The 17,233-nt window shown below is 39.3% G+C and overlaps 1 protein-coding gene across 1 annotated transcript in view; it reads right to left on the reverse strand.

Annotated features, from left to right (window-relative positions):
- The window catches only part of lpar1 (lysophosphatidic acid receptor 1), a 47,195-nt gene extending 30,164 nt beyond the window's left edge, over nucleotides 1-17,031 (reverse strand). Inside the window, exon 1 of the mRNA XM_079659203.1 lies at nucleotides 16,660-17,031. The gene's annotated coding sequence lies outside the window, so the exon portion shown is untranslated. The remainder of the gene's footprint in view (nucleotides 1-16,659) is intronic.
- Nucleotides 17,032-17,233: the final 202 nt, after the last annotated feature.

A 17,233-nucleotide genomic window follows, 5' to 3' on the forward strand; every position in this document is an offset into this window, starting at 1 on the left:
AATAATGAGCCCCATGGAAAGTCTACATTTATGTTTATCTTTGTCATCATGGGTCTAACCTGTACTGAGATGAACTGTCTGGGACCAGTCATAAGTTCAATAAACTCCAGACAGAAAATAAACCTAAGTCTGCTCCTAGTTTCTCAACGATCCATCATCCAGCCTTCTACTTGCTATTGTTAATATAGTCCCGAGAGGAATAAACCTTTTAGGGGAACCCCACTGAACTTCCTGTTTGACATGTTATTCCCATGGAGAGTGACATTTTCGTCTGTATTAAAGAACAGGTATTTGCTTTTCAGGCTATCATACAGAATTATGGTGATTTCTCTCTTTTTATGGAGAACAGAATTAATCTCCTGGCTTTGGAACTGAGAAAAAACATGATCATATGAAGCTCATTTGGGTGTTGAAGTTCAGACAAAGGTTCTGTGTTCTCTAGCACTGTAGAAATGACTCATTTTCATAAAAAGTCACGAAGCATCTAAGAGTTATCGCAGTCATGCATATATTACCATACTGAATAATTGTGATGATGATTTCTTATGACGTAAAAACTATATTTGGTGCATAATATAAATCACCCAAATTGCAAAGTTCAGCTGTGCAGCATTTATCACACCAGACTTTCATGTGAATGAGTTATGAGAGAAGGAGGATACATCTGAGAGTGATAAAGTCTCTTTACTGAAGACTTGCCAACTGTCTGTAAACTCTGCTATAGAGTAAAACTGCCTACGTTTTTAGGGCCTGTACCTAACGTTAACAGCATCCAGTGCCCAGTTGCTATTGTAAATCCATTAATTCGTATTTTCTCATAAGCAGAAGACAATCCACCATATTTTGAATGATCCCACCTGCAAAGTTGCTAACAAACACTGGCTACAATATAGTGAGTTTGTATCTTAAACCTTCTTCAAATGCAGAGTTTGAAAATGTTCAGGACGTGATAAAGTACCACCTGTTGGATGTGGCAGGGCTGCAAGCTACTCTTGGTATAGCGGGCCTGATTTAGTTTTCCGATATTATAACTCACTTTCTATTGGAATTAGGGTATATAAAACACATTTTTAACGCAAGTCTGATCCCCACGTTGAATAGTACTGTGTAGGACTGATCTAATGAGTGAAAAATAGGACGGATGAGCTAATAAAAGTTATATTAACCCTTTAAAGGTCCCATGTCATGCTTTTCCGGTTATTACCCGTCCCCTTGTGTGTTATGAAGGTTTTTATGCATGTAAACGTTCTGTCAAAAACCCTCAAAGTACACCCTGTAGCGAGTAAAACTCTAACACATTCGATGCTGCCCCAAAACGCCTCGTTGGAGATTTCTCATTTTCCATTGTTTACTTCCTGGGTACTCTGACGTGGGGATACCCAGAGGCCACACCCTCTGCCAGCCTTTCACGAAACAAAGCTTCACAAATCTTTCAGCGATTCATGCCGGATATGTACAACGTAGGGCACTGAAGAACGATGCTGTTCCTACTTTGTTTGGACCAGCGGGAGACTCGGGTACACAACCTGTAAGTATTCATTGTTGTTTGTGTATTTATGATGTTTTAAACAAACAAGGTATCTACCACGACTGTTTAAATGGGTAAACGTTTTTCGGGCTACTAACCCAGCTAGCGGGGAACATTCTCACAATTTTGGCTAACGTTACCTATTGGTTCTAACAAGGTTTTAAAGAAACGTTTTAATCTGATGTTCAAAGAACCTTTTTAGGATGTTTATTTGTTCAAATAATGTTCCTATAAGGTTTAAGGTTAACTAAGACATAACGTTTTAACGGCAACATTCAGAGGATGTTTTGAGGATGTTATTAAGGCCTGAGATGACAGAAAGTTTTTTTATAAAACGTTCCTTTAATGTGATATGTTAACAAAGGTGGAACGTTTTGCCTGCAACATTCTAAGGATGTGTTTTGGACGTTGTTGGGTATCACATTAAAGATGTTCTTTATAAAACGTTCCCTCAATGTTACATGATAACAAATAAAGAACATTCTCCAAGCAACATTCTGAAAATGTTTTCAGGATGTTATTGAGGCCTGAGATGACAGAAAGGGTTTTATAAAATGTTCCTTTAATGTGATAATTCAAAAAGGTGGAATGTTTTACCTCCAACATTCTAAGGATGTGTTTTGGACGTTGTTGGGTTAACACATTAAAGATGTTCTTTTATAGAACATTACCTCAATGTTACATGATAACCAAAGAAGAACATTTTGGAAGCAACATTTGGATAATGTTTTCAGGAGGTTATTATTTTTTTATAAAATGTTCCTCTGATGCGAAATATTAACAGGGTCGTGGTCAACGTCAGATTTATTTGTAGTGCGCTTTAAAAAACAAAGTTTTTGCATTTGTTTGAAAAGGATGTTTAAAATAAATCTGATGTCACCACATTTTCCTTTTCAGAAAAAAACCAGCACGTAATTCATGATATTGCATGTTTGCGTAGGCATGTCTGAGTTCCCAGCTAGACATTGTTCTAAAAACATTCTGAAAATGTTACCATTCATTGTTCTAGGAATGGTTTCATCGAGACGTTTTATTTTGGTTCCTAGAATGTACTTCTGAAAGGTAGGATAACGTTCTCTAAAAACATTCTTAAAATGTTTGGTGATAACATTGTTCGAACATTATACATCAAGTGTTTTTGTTGTTTATGCACATACGTATCTCTATAGTCATATGGATCGAATAAAACTTAGAAATCCAAAGACAGACATATAAAAGAACGGACCGACTATCACTGCCCGTCCCTGAAACCCCTGTTAGTGTTTGTATGTGTTTCTTTCTACTGTGTGTCTCTCTCTCTGCCTGCTGGTATGCTCTACATGGCTGGGAGCAATCTCCAATCAACCACACCTGCAACCTGCTCGTCAGCCACACTATGGAAGCCTGCAGCCTGCACTCATTCCCTGCCGGATTGTTGCCGTGAACGGTTTGTTGCGTGCTGCTCTAGCTTTTTACCAGAATATTCTTTGACAACTTTGCCTGCTTTTGCCTCACACTGATTTTTGTGTCTCTCCCAGGAGGAATCCAAGGCCTTCCAAACTCCCAAGACCAGCCAGGCCTCTCTACCCACCCTGGAACAACTGTTTCCCACTGCCGCCATAACCAACCTCCACTCCCAGCTCCCCTTTTCTAATAAACAAATGTTACTTTCACCAGCTGATTCCGTGTCATCCTTTTACATGTGTTAATAGTCAAATTCCATAATGTTCTAACAATGTTATCAAAAACATTTTAAGAATATTTTTAGAGAACGTTATCCTACCTTTCAGAAGAACATTCTGGGAACCAAAATAAAAGCTTCTGGCGAAAACGTTTTAAGAATAGTAGGGCATAATGTTCTAACTATGTTATCAAAAACATTTTAAGAATGTTTTTAGAGAGTGTTATCCTACCTTTCAGAAGAGCATTCTGGGAACCAAAATAAAAGCTTCAGCTGAAAACGTTTTAAGAATAGTAGGGCATAATGTTCTAACAATGTTTTCAAAAACGTTTTAACAAGGTTATCACCAAACATTTTAAGAATGTTTTTAGAGAGCGTTATCCTACCTTTCAGAAGAACATTCTGGGAACCAAACAAAAACTTCCCGCTGAAAACGCTTTAAGAATAGGAGGGCATAATGTTCTAACAATGTTATCACCAAAAATGTTAAGAATATTTTTAGAGAGCGTTATCCTACATTTCAGAAGAACGTTCTGGGAACCAAACAAAAACTTCCCGCTGAAAACCTTCCTAGAACGATGACTAACATTCTCAAAATGTTTTTAGAACCAAACATTTCCAGCTGGGAAGTTGGGATTGCGGAGAAATGCTCTCCGCAGACCCATTCTCACAGCGTTATAAACCTTTTTCTTACTCGATATCAAGCCACACTTATTGTTTTTACTTCAGCTGTGAGTGTTATTGTGTGCTCAGGATGAGTTTCGCTTGTTCTCGCTGTATCGCCAATGCGGAAGCCTGTCTGCTCCTCGCAGCAGATCACGGCAACGAGCCTCTCAACGTCCCGACCAATCAGAGCACACTGGGCTCACAGGGAGGGGGGGGGGGGGCAGGAGCTCCAACAAGCCGTTTAGGACAGAGAGTGAATACACATACTTTACAGAGATGCTGTATGAGAAACCAATGTGAGTTTGGAAAATTGCACAATGTAAATCTATTCTAGTAGACCTCAACAATGGAATTATGATCAGTAGAAATGGCCATGACATGGGACCTTTAATACGATTTGTTAAAACATTGTTGTTTCATTTGATGTGAAATATTATTTATTTAAATAAAAAGCAATGTTAATTTTGTTCACAATTTGTTTATTTTTTCTCCAAAAGAACCGATAAGAGTACCGTTAAAACCTTAACGATACCCATCCCTAGGAATACCTACACCCACACATGCAGGTAAACCAGTTCAACAAGTCACACAATGCTGTCTGGCTAATGATAACAGGTTAATTATCATACTAAAAGGGATACATCCAAGTGTCCCAAAACTTTTACATTACATTACATGTCACTTGTTAGACTCTTTTATCCAAAGCGACTTACACACTCAATACTGTGGGCAATCCCCACAGGAGCAATTTGGGATGAAGTGTCTTGCCCAGGGATACAACGACATGCTGACTGCAGTGGGGTTTGAACCTGTGACTATGTAAATGTGGTCTTTAAAGAACAAAACATTTACTGACTTTTTTAGAATAGCTTAAAGTAATGTTGTAAAATTAAAACAGTGGGCCTTAAAGGGTTAATACAGGTTTCTATTTTTTTATGCTCGGCTCTGACCTCTCAGATTTTAAAGTTGGGGTCAGCAAAGGTTCTCCCAACTTTCCGAATCGGAATTCCGACTTCAGTGGCTGAAATTTCCAACGAACCATTATGTCTTTTCCACACTTCTTCTTTTATCTCTTCTTCTCCCCTTTTCTTTCGGTTACCTTAAACCCCCTAACTTATCTTCCCTCCCTTCAATTTATCTTCTTTTCCTCAGCTTTCCTCTCCTGTCTCCTCCTCTCCACCTCACCCCTCCTCCTCCCCAACCTTCCCCCTCTCCTCTCTGCCAACCCTCCTCACAATGTGCCCATTGTTACTGTACTCCCGCCCCTGAAAGCAGAGTAACAGGACTTCTGCAACCCAGAATACACACAGAACCCCTCGCACACACACAGGCTTTCATTCTGTAACTTTCTCTTCGACATCATGGCCGAGTGCACACTAACCACACACCCTGACACTCGCGTATAGTCTCAAACAGTTGCTGCGGAGTGGCAGAGCTCAGTACAAGGCCTGGATTGAGAGTTGGTGTTGAGTCATGTGTGACTGCAGCCGTGACGGGCTGATTCACAGCTCGTCAGTGGATGATACCCCTTCAACCACTTAACCACTTCCATCTCAGCACTCCAGAACCCAAACTGACACATGCTCAGTCATTTAATGCAATGACTCACATTCTACGTATTGCTATAGTCTTATAAGATAGGCCACATTTGACATGTATTTGACCCTGTGTACAATTCCTTTGAAATGCTTGGGCATTCCAATCTTCAAGGTCCCCTATTATACTGTTTTTCATCAATATTTTTTAGGTCTCAGATATATACAAAACATGTCTCTGAAGTGTTTGGCTGAAATACCAATCAGATCATGCATTATAAGCAGGGGTGCACATAACTTGTTTGCCCTGGTTCTCAAAGGAGCACCTGGAGATGTTGCTTGGTGCTCATCCTTAAAATGAAATAAACCATAACTTCTGAGGGGGTCTTGACTTTATTTGCCAGACACACGGCACTAAACACACATGCAGAGGTGAACACAGAACACACATGCAGAGGTGAACACAGAACACACATGCAGAGGTGAACACAAGACAACATTAGCACGACCAGTAATCCCACAAGCTGTCATCACTACCCCCCTGACTGTCAGACATGGTAGCTGATGATGTATGCCTACTTCTTTCTCTCTGGTTGAGTCTGCGATTAGCTGCTTGCATCCACAAGTCAACAGCTGGTTTTGAGTCGAAAGTATCTGTTGTCATCTTAGACAAGTGGATGTAATCAAATAAGTATGTGAACATAACCAATAACCTACCACAGCCAATAACAAATTAATGTAACTTATTTTATTTGTGTTGTTCATTCATATCTTATTTTACCTAAACATTTATTTATGCATTTTTTTTTATCCCTCCAGTTTTAAAGGATATTTTTGGTTACTGTCCTATAGTAGACATTGGAATGATTTAAAACCTGTTTATCCCAATAATTATAAAGGCGTGCCTTGGAAATATGTGTTTACATAAATTGTGACCAAACCGTTTGAACTTAGACTAAAGTTAACTATCTAAACACTCAGAGTCCTTTACCTCACTGAGCTGTAGTTATCAGCCTCTCAGTCTGGCTGGAGAGTAGGGGTGGGCGATACCACAAAATCTGGATTCGATCCGATACCAATTATTTCAGGGCCAGTATCGCCGATACCGATATCGATACTTTTTTAATGAAGCGTTGTGTACTTTCATCTAGGGGAGAGCTGCATGACATGATTTTTGAGCTGAAATCATCATAAATAGACTAAATCTGAATTCATTTTCATGAATAAAGACAGGACAATTTTTCTAGACAAATAAACGTTTTACTTTTGCAAATTTAAAGTGCAAACGTGAAAAATAACAATACAAAGTGGCCAGAGTAGCGAACTGTCTTCTTGCACACATCACAGTTCGCTAAGTTTGAATTGCCAGTTGTGAAATTGCTCCACACAACGCTCCTCTTTCTCTCAGCCATCATGCGCGTGTGTGTGACTGTGTGTTGCACTCGCGAGTCGCTGGCTGTTGCTGTCCTGCCCTGCCGGCTGCTGTCAGTCAGCTTGATAATCGGCGTTCAGGCAGGGAGCGCGCTGTGCATGCGCGAGCCTCGAGGAGAGGAGGACAGCAGTGGAGAGAGAAGAAAAGAGCATATACTTGTGTTCGTCTGCAAATAGTTTTTTGAAGAAATTGACGAGTAGAGGAGACGGGGAAAAAAGTATAAAAGTATCGATCCTATTGGCTCTAGTATCGATATTTTGAAACGTAACGTAATATCGGAAGTATCGAAATTTTGGGATCGATCCGCCCACCCCTAGTACCAACATTGAGAGAGGGAGAGAGAGAGAGAAGGGAGAGGAGAGAGGAGAGAGAGAAAGATATTTGGTTGTGAATGGGTGATTGCTTAATTCTATAATGTAAGGTGCTTTGACAGCCAAACAGCTCGCTGCACCCGCACTGCGAGGGGGACCCAAGTTCCCATCAGCAAAAACTCATGGGTTTGCTATCCTGGCTCCAAAATGGTGGAATGAGCTCCCCATTGAAATCAGGACAGCAGAAAGCTTACACATCTTCCGGCGCAGACTGAAAACTCATCTGTTTCGACTCCACTTTGAGCAATACAATTACAAAGCACTTATACTAATAAAGGACTGGCTTATCTAAAGCCAGTTGAGTAGCACTTGAAATGTTTTGGCTCTATGAAACCTGATGTACTGATTCGGTTTTCTTCAAGTTTGTATCTTCTTGGTCGAATGCACTTATTGTAAGTCGCTTTGTATAAAAGCGTCAGCTAAATGTAATGTAATGTAATCAAAAAGCTGAAAAGTGCTATTTTAATGCAGGTCATTTAACTGTGAATGTATAAGACTAACAAGATGCATAGTTAAGCAACCACTCCAACCACTTGCCAAGCTAATACAGGATGTATTTGAGTTGTGACCTGATGCATCCCCAACAAGGAAGCAAAAGATAAATAAGTCATCAAATCTGCAACTGTGTTCTTCCCTTTTCTTATAGTTGCTTCTCAAATTGCGTAAGCTGGCTTTGAAAAGTCCAGAAATATATATGACGAGTGCATCAAACATTATTTTTAGTTTGACTGGAACACACACAATTGATTGTTCCTATTTATTTATTTCTATTTCTATTCAAGTCCCCAGACTAGGAAGGGAGAGTGTATTGCTGAGTCCTGGAATAAAACTGAAAATGCATTCGGCATTTGAAGCTTTTGCAATAAGAGCATTGAGCATGTTGAGTTGCATTTTAATGCCAGGTGTCAACTGAGGTCAACTGTCCACTTGTGATCGGACCAACAAAGACTTGTGTTGTAAGAAAAAGCGCAATAACATATTGGAACATGATAGCTCGTGTTGAAAAAGTGGTACACTTTGAATTATATTCACTAGACCACACAACAGCTGATTTAAGAAGCAGTATTTTATCACAAGTTCACAACACCAACAGAAGCCCCTTCTGAAGCATTTTCTCTGCGATGTACTCTGACAAAATTATGTTTTATTCCGCAGGGAATAGGAGTAAACATGCTAAATTGCACCCAGCTCCGTAGAGACAGGCTGAGTGGCTTTCACTGGCTTCTGGTTTATCCAGAGCCACCCTTAGTAATGTTTTATTTCTAAATAACAGCCAGACTCATAAATAACATTTAAAAGGCTTTTCTAATTTGGCAATAAATTCTCCCAGGGATCATCAGCTTGGGAAAGACTGGTGACAACTTAAATCCAACTCAAGGGTTTTTATCTGCGCAGCATATAACACACCCATTCATTTTGTATACAGCCATAAGCTTCTTTAATTTAAGGTCTTTCGGCTATGATCTGTTCCATATGTTCCTAAAGCAGGTTAATGGCAGTACTGGGGAAAAATATATAGGTATGAGAATAATCTTTGGGAAGTCCTGAGAAATGCAGTTAAGAGCAACATAAGCTGTACGACCCAAACACATGCTGTGTGCTCCACTTTGACACACTTGAGTTATACTTGGTTCCAACACAAGGAAATACTTAACATCACTCCAAAGGCATTAAACACTGTATCTCCCTGCGTCAGAGATGTTTTGGTTTCGTTAGGATAAAGAAAGTTGTGCAAATATTTAACAATGACTGCTTCCAGATAAACAGCCCCTGCCATATGTGTTGGGTTTCTCTGCAGTTTATCGTTGGGTGTGTTCAGTGATCCTCTAATGAAATCACACTATTGGAGACAGATTCCTCAGATTACATCACTCTAGTTCAGATGCAATATGGCATTGCATCACTGCGGTCTTCAGAGATTTCAGGGTTTGACTCAAAAGCATTTTAAAAATGCATCCATTAATTGCCCTGGAGTGACGCTTGTAAGAATCATTAATGCTTGCAATAGGGTTAGGGTTGGGGTTATGAATGCCTTGAGGGTAAATGTGAAAGGTTTGTATAAAATATGCGACAAACATCTTCCATGCAAAGGAATACAAAAATGAAACAATAAGACGATTGTGAAATACAGTGCAATCTGTAAGTATGTTAGGACATTATATCTAAAACTAGAAGGGCACTTGGAGAGCGCAGATGTCCATCAAGGCCAAATGCCTCTTTCATTGTTAATGAAATAGTATTTTTGTATAAGCCACATCATTTGAATTTGTCCTTATTTTTTATATTCTCTGCCTTGGCCCATGATACATCCTTCAACCAAGTTTCATGCTGATTGGTCCCGTAGATTTTTACAAATTCTGCTGACAGACACAAAAAATCAACATTATTTACCTGGCAAATTATATTAAGGTTTCTTTTTCTTAAGATAACAAGGTAAATCTGCTAACGGTAGGCTTTAAGGTTACTTGAGGTCATTCATAGATATTTTCTACATGCCCAACGCTGCAGGACAGGATTTTAAAAAGCATAAACAAGACAACTAATGAGTTTCTATGAACAAGTAGTGGAATGTTCTTGAACCACCAAAGGAGCCACTTGACCTAAGTGTAACTGTACATGGAGACCAGAGTGAAGGCTTTTCTTTATTTTTGAACTTTTAAATAGTAGCTACCAAGTGTTTCACAAAAGCAAAGAAGGAAACAAATGGGAATAAAAAGGTATTTGGCAGAGGAGTTGGATGAGTTGACGATATACTGTATATACACACACAATAAACCCTCATGACAAAGCAAACAAATGCGGCAGTCAATAAAGCTTTAAGTCTTCTTGGGTAAGTCTATGGAAGCATTGGAGCAGTTTGGCAAATCCTTTTATGCTCAGTCAGACTGAACTGCCATCTTCAGGTCTCCAAAAGAGTTCATTCTCCATTCAGTAACATTCAGAGACTTTCAGGACACTGCTGTGTTTTACTTGGCTGTATGCCTTCAGGTTGTTCTAGTTCTGAAAGATGAACATTGTCACGGTCTGAAGTCTGTGAAGCTTTACTTTTAAAGACGTCTGAGGCTCCATTTTGCCCCACAAGAGGTACAAAATTGTATTGAATACTTTTGTAAATGAGAAATGTAGAGATTTTAATAAAAGAGAATAATGCTGACCTGCGGATGGAAATTAGCTCAAAGCAAAATCTGGCACTGTTGATACATTTGAATGTTTGAAGTGTTCATTACTGTGCATTGTCCCTGCCAAATAAACGATTAAATAAATAATAATGTTAATGTTTGGTGTTCTTTTTATGGATCCGACAGCATATGGCTACTTAACTAATATTTACTCACATGTAGCTTTCCAATTGTCGGAACAATTCACATGTTCTGTTTCAAAAGTATCTTCTTTTTAACAATACTGATAATACTCTTTTGCATTCTGCTTTTTGGCATGCGCAAAACAATGTTGTTATCTCATCAGATAAACTGTGCTCACTTCACTGAAACTATTTCAAGTAGATCACAACTATGTTAACTTGATATGAAACACAGTAAAATACAAGTACACAATCAGCAATGTATTCCAACAATTGTTTCACTTTGCATTGAAACTGCCAACACAACAAAATATGTGTCACTGTGGTCACACTAATTATACCAACTTCAGTGCAAAAAATATTCCACATGAGTCAACAAGTCTAACTGAACCTTGGACAATATGCTGTCATGTTACCATACTAGCTAGCTTGCCAACTAGCTGCCAGGTGGCTTTCTGGCTTTTACAAAAACACATTATTTGTGATGGTAGTTTTCAATAGCAGCTGTAGCGTGTGATAGGGGAGGTAAAGGGTAGCATGTGACAGCCGAAGGTGGCTAGCTTAATTAGCTGCTAGCTGGTTTTTGAAAATACATTATTTCTGATGGGAACACCAGCTTGCATGTGACAGGGTAGATAAAAGGCTAGGGAACCACTTGAACACATGATCAAAAATAGCATTATGCCACCAAACATGTTATCTTATCGTGGTTTCTGTCTAACCCTTCGACAATGACAACTATTCTAAACTGCCTTCTTTTTGTGTCACTCACATACAATGGCAGCAGTGTAAGGAAACTGACAAGGACAGCTTCCTGTCAAAACCACAGCTGTATTTTTACATTATCTAAGATAAGATGAAAATGGCCCTGCAACACATATTCAAATAACCACAAGCAGCAAGTGTCTGACAACAATAACAGTCCCCAGTTTATCATGATATACCATGGTTAGCACTCATACAACATGACAACTTGTTTCGAACTGTTTTCAAACAAGTGATGATTTTTAACACAGCTTATCTTTTGCCTGCCAAGTGGCCATAATATATGCTTGTTAGCACGCTCCAATGTGCACTGGTAGAGCAATAACAGACTAGGTGGCTACAATGACCACTTTAGGTTTACACTAACTTCTTTTTCTGATTCTCTTTTATCACTATCTTCACTCGGAAAAAACCCATTTAAATAGTCTGGTTGCCTAAGCACTACACACAAATAGATGGGAACTAGTAGAGCACATACTTTCATCAAAACTATTTCCATAAGTAAAACAAGAACAAATGCATTCGCTCCAAATTGAATGTTACTCCCTTCCACCAAGTCACATGCCAACAAGCAAACCAAGAAACCAAACCAAAATGATGCCAATTCATTGGAAGCATTGAAGTACCTTGTATGCACTCTCGGTATCTCTTATTTAAACCGTTGTCCAACTGAAAGAGGACAAGTTATGACCAACCAAATCGATTTATTAAAACAAATATGAGGACAGCCTCACATTAAGTACCTTTAAACATGCAGAGGTGTTTCTTCACAAAACATATTATGGCCGACCCCTCCCACCCTGGACACAAACTGTTCACCCCCTCCCCTCTGGCAGGAGGCTGCACTCCATCAGGACCAAAACCTCTCGCCACCTAAACAGTTTCTTCCCCTCTTAAACAAGGCCTGCCCCCCCCCACTGACACTTTACCTCAGCCACAACGTAGACTCTATATGCATTACATTAACACAATGTTCAAATACTGCTTACTGCACATATTTCTTATTTTATATTCTATAATTCACTGCATTCTATTTCGCTGTAAATTACTGCTTTATTTTTATTGCTATCCAACTATATTTTATTACAGTGTCCTTAAAGATTTTTTGTTTTATATTAGATTTTTTTGTTTTATATGGAGAGTTTTATATTTTATGCAAGCACCATGACATCAAGTCAAATTCCTCGTATGTGTGAACCTACCTGGCAATAAACCCGTTTCTGATTCTGATTCTGATATTGGTTTTTATCACAAAATAAAGCATCAAATGGGCACCTTTTTAGGTAGTTTTTTGATGTCAGGACAAACCAAAAGTGTGATCAGGCCCAAAGCAGCGCGGACAAATGTATAGTGGTTCATCACGCTTATAACGTGTGATCCCCAACTTGAGCATGATCCGCAGTTAAAGAAGAAATCTGACACAGAAAGGACACAGAAATGATTTGCATTTTAATGGAAGTTAAGAACGCAATGCTTGTTCTGAAAAGCTCCACAATGACATGTATAAATGTTAAACAGCTCTTCAAATCGTGTTACTATTTGTTGTATATTTAATTTATTGAAGCTGTTTGGAAGTCTTGTTTGAATAATTTCCCTGCTCACAAGTCCTTTTTCATTTCTGCCACAATGGCTTACAAAATGCAACTCTGTTACCTGCATGAATGTGGAAACAATCTGGACGTTGGGAGTAAGAATGGGTGGAATGCAGGACCTTAGACGAGGGGGAGGAGGATTGTGCCTTCAGTAATCACAACACAGATGTTTCAAGGACACTTTTTTTTGACGGATGTCAGAGCTCATGCAGGGAAACATAAAACAGTCATCTTCAGGGGAGACCATAAGTCTTTGCGGTGGGGGTTTTGTTTACTTTGAGCAAGAAGGTCAGAAGTCAGAAGAATCAGCTTATCCCTTCGCAGTTTTTGCAGCATCTCACAAGTTGTAGAATAACTTCGGGAAGAGTGTGTTTTTGCAATCCTATCAAATCTATCAACCTGCCAAATCTATCAACCAGAGCTTTAATGACTAATAGTGTGTGCTGCTACCATGGTTACTGAGGAAACTAGTCTGCTCTTGAGAATGATCCTGTCCCCATATTTGAGTGGCGTGTCAGATCCACGGTGACAGTTTATAAACTGAAAAGTATGCAAGATCCCTCAAAAAGGATGGCGGATACATTAAACGTTTTTAGATTTTAAGAATCTAGACTCATGCAATTAGTGATACTTTTATCAATAGACACGTCATCAATAGCAATTAATATCTTTTACTTTGGCCTTTCATTTATGTTCTGTTTGTTTGTGCCACTAACTGGGGGTTGTACCGTTTCTTCCTTTGATTACATCTAAAGTGGACTGGAGAAAAGGACCAGCACCTTCAATTCGCTCTCCCTGTGGCAAGGAGATCATCCCACTGGAAGGACAGCAATCTAATAAACACACGATTGTTTTAAACCTTTATATTATTATAGAGGATACTATTAGGATACCAGTATGTTATGTGTTGTCAGGGGCGCCGCCAGAGATTATGGGCCCCATGAAAAGATATCACATTGGTTACTTAAACATTTTTTTCTTAATGTTCTAAAATTGTTTGGGCCCCTGTCAGTCACGGGCCCTTTGAATCGTCCTAACTTTTCACCCCCTTATGGCTTTTTGACATCGGAGTCAAATCCCATACATGTGTAATTATATATTCAATCAAAATTATTTTCGTTTTAAAAATGTGCAGATACACATTTGCTACAGTGATTTCAACAAATTAGTTAGAATGACTAAACTATAGACTGAGATATGTACGCAACAAATCTGGCCTTGGTTCAATAAACCATAGGTCAGGACACCAAGTGGGCTGCAGCCCTATTTGTGAGGAATTTCGCAATTACAAGTAATACAAATTATTCATGTCCACTCTAAAGTGGAAAGGTTAAATGTCTTATTTTCAGCCCAACGCTTAACATTGTGAAGATCCTATGCTCTAGTTGCCGAGTCGATATACAGGAAATTCCACAGAGGGTCATACAGTAGGATGAAATAGGGTGAAGTTTATCCATATTTCAATCAGGAAAGTGTAGCAAAATATCATCAGTCTGTTTTTTATTCTGAGAATGTGGATTCTATAATTAAAACAGCTTGAAGGAGACCAAGCTAATCCATCTACAGAAGTGTAAATGCTTCTCACTCGCCACTATACCATCAAAGACCCCCTGAGGCTTGTGGCAGTGGGTGGGAGGTAAACAGTGTTCTCGCAAACTCCATTGAATACACAAATAATGACACACACAAACAAGTACCATTTGAGCCTGTCAGTATTAATTAGGTCAAATCAAAAGGGCAAACACGCAGGGAGCAAATGGCTTTTTACTTTCTTTTACACTCGACCTTCACAATCCGTTTATATAGAACTGATGAAATAGCAAATCTGTGTGTTGGATGCAAGTGGAAATGTAGATGAAAAGGAAAAGCCATTAAAGATAATGACCATTCAGAGTACATTTCATGGTAATCCTGCCATTTGTTCTTGGTAAACATACACTTAAAGGCTTAAAACCCGCAGTACATTAAAGCTCATATAAGGCCAATATTGCCAGAAATACTTTTTTATTTTATTCTTGCTATTTTTGGTTTAAAATAAAGTCTGTATTTTTTCCTTTAAATAGATGTACTGTATTTGACACTTCTAACACAAACAGACATGGTGTAGAAAGACTAAAGGGAACTCTAACCAACCTTTACTTGTGAACCATCTGTGTGACCCATTTGATATCTTCAGGGGAACATTTAAGCACTCAGTAAGTTCTTATCTTTCCTGTAAAAATGTGTGTTTGGGTACAAATGGACATTTTGGCTTGAGAGATGGGATGAAGAAAACCCAAGGGGGTACAACACAATCTTAGCCTGGGTCTAGAGTGAAAGGTCAAGAAGTGACAAAAGTATCAGATCCTCGGAAGGTGACAAATACAAACTAATGTCAGTCAGAGCAATCAAGCCACTAAAGAACATTTCTGAAACAACCTGTTTAATGTGACATGTCAAGTTTCTCCAGAGAGATTATAAATTCTTCTCTGGGGACAGAAAAGCTAAGTTTTACAGCAGCCTGGCCAGCAGCCAGTTAAGATGTTCTACTTTGGGTCAAAATGTTGGACAGCTTAAGTGTTAAAAAATGTGTCCTTCAGTTAAAGTCATTATCGGGACTCTTTCTTATCAAACATGCACAGCCTTAATTCATTTACACCACACACTTGGGAGCAATGCATGCGGCTATGTTCTGTAAATGCTTAGTCATAATGCTTTTCACAATCACCTCTCAGGTGAATGAAAAAAACGGTCCTCTCAGCATTGGGGTTTCGTGTCTCTGCTAATTCAACGAAAACAGGCAGCACCTGGCCAGAACTAGAGCAATATGCAGCAATGATCATTAATGTGATACGTTTGAATATTCTGCGTTTGCTTTTGTATTCTCTGTATGTCTTTCAATTTCTGTACAGCAAGACAAGACAGCCAAATAAACTCTTTATCTCCATCCTTGTTACAGGTAAGATAGGATAGCGTGACATTTGCCTGAAAATCATGCATCTACCATTTCTGATCTTGCTTCATCATTGGTTCTGCAAGTGTCTCGTAGCTTTGGAGTTCAGCAACGAGTGAAGCTGGTTCATGAAATTGTTGTTGTATTTCAAGGCCTGAGTCCAGGACACAGCATGGTGCATTGACTCCTGCCGGTAGTAGACAGCACCAAGGCGTATACTTTGGGAAGATGCCAAAACCACAAGAAATGTTTAAGGACCATCAATGTGCTGCTGGCCTCCATATCACACATTTTAGTGCTGACACTGACAACATAAGTATTTGCTGTTGAATGGACAACTGCTACATGAATAACTTTTTTTATATAAAAAGGTGGTTTACATTTGGGACAGAAGAAAAGAAGAAAAATTCCTAACACATTCTCTGACTGCAAGATCAGCGTGGAAAATCAAGACAGATGTCAAACTTTTTTACTCCCAGACTCAACGCTCGCTTCTTTTTTCCCTCTAACTCCCTTCCACAAATGTTGTTCTTATCCCAGAGTTGGATAAAGATTCCAGCTCTGGCGCAACAAGTCATATCATTCCAGCAGCGAACCCCGTTCTCGAGCCCTATGTGCGTGCAACTGAGCGAAGTAAGGGTGCGCACAGCAGTTTTAACGCATCTGTTAATGCCATCAAACCTTTATCTCAACCGAATGATTTCTAGCAACGTCTACGTGGCAGGTAGCCTACACTTTGATTATCTAAAAAAGCCCTATCCGTGCGTGCATTAAAAACGCGCTTAAATCAGCCAAAGAAAAAAAAACGTTATTTTCCCATATGGAGCAAATGTATTAGGGTTCATTCATTATGCAATACATGAGATGGACTACTTACTGTGTTTTCCTTTCCAATGAGAGCAGTAAGTTGGTATCTGAGTTTACTCCCAGAGCAGATCCTGGAAGTTTTATTCGGGGTGCCTTCAAATTCTTCAAACAGACAACTCCTAAAGACTGGGCAACTCGTGTCAAAGTCGCAGCAGTGTAATGATAAAAGACTCCAAATCCAAAATAAAGCCAGGTAACCCTTTCATGTTATGTCCGTGCAGCAAAGCAATAACTCCTTTGATGGTTTTTCCCCCCCGCAGGTGTGTGCCTGTTTAAAAATAAAAGTAGTTTTATTGATTTGTTTGCAGATGAAGTCGCCTTGATGCTCTCAGCTGCGTCTCCGTGCCTCTCTGCGCTGGCGCGGCGTCTCCGCCAAGCTCTCTCTTTCTCTGAGCGAGCGACTGCCACACACACTCTGCAGGAGAAGACCTTTGCCTGCACATGACGTCACAAACACACATGCTTGCACACACTGCAAAAAATTGATTTAAATCAGAATCTGCATTGACATTGTTCTTGTAGGGACAGAAAATGTATTAGCATTTCACTGCAAATCGATAAAACTCCAGGCTTTTCCTGAAATG

Source organism: Notothenia rossii (genome assembly GCF_949606895.1).
Source record: "Notothenia rossii genome assembly, chromosome: 11".
In the NCBI taxonomy this organism is placed as follows: Eukaryota; Metazoa; Chordata; class Actinopteri; order Perciformes; family Nototheniidae; genus Notothenia; species Notothenia rossii.